Genomic DNA, 651 nt, shown 5'->3' on the forward strand with positions numbered 1-651 from the left:
GTACAGGGTTTTTAAGCCCTAAACCCCTATTCTTCATCCTGTTTGAACACACAAGTCTAATTTTCTTCTTTTTACTAACTGTCAACTCACAGGTCGGTTGTGCAAGCGGAGGGTACAGAAGCAGAAAGTTTATTGTTAGAGCGTTATGTTCCCATGGGCGATAGTCAAACAGTAATTTTTCAGCCAGTACATTCCCCACTGGCCTTAGTGGAATATCAAATCCTTGATTCTTCATGCAGACTTTGCTCATAGCCTCTATTTTGTATTGCTAAAAGTTTAATAGAATTAATTCTCTTCCTTATATATGCACACAAGAAATTGAGGAAACATGGGCCAAAAGTTAACAAGAGGAGGAGGAGGATTAAAGGTCCAGCTACGGCAGATAGGAGAGAGTTGTTAGCCATGGCGACCAATTGAACATCCTATGAAACCAGTTATCTGATTTCAGTCTTCGTTTTTCCCTGGCATCTAAATTTCTCTGTACTAGTGGTAAACTTTCTCTAATTATTCCAGAGTTATTGGCATAGAAGCAACAGGTTTCACCTAGAGCCATACATAATCTAAGAATAAAAAATCTAAAGCTCTTCTATTTTGGAGGACTACTTCTGCTAGTGAATCGACTTGAAGTTCTAGCCTGCTGATGGTGTCTTC

This window comes from Pteropus vampyrus, unplaced genomic scaffold (genome assembly GCF_000151845.1).
Source record: "Pteropus vampyrus isolate Shadow unplaced genomic scaffold, Pvam_2.0 Scaffold1028, whole genome shotgun sequence".
NCBI classification, from domain to species: Eukaryota; Metazoa; Chordata; class Mammalia; order Chiroptera; family Pteropodidae; genus Pteropus; species Pteropus vampyrus.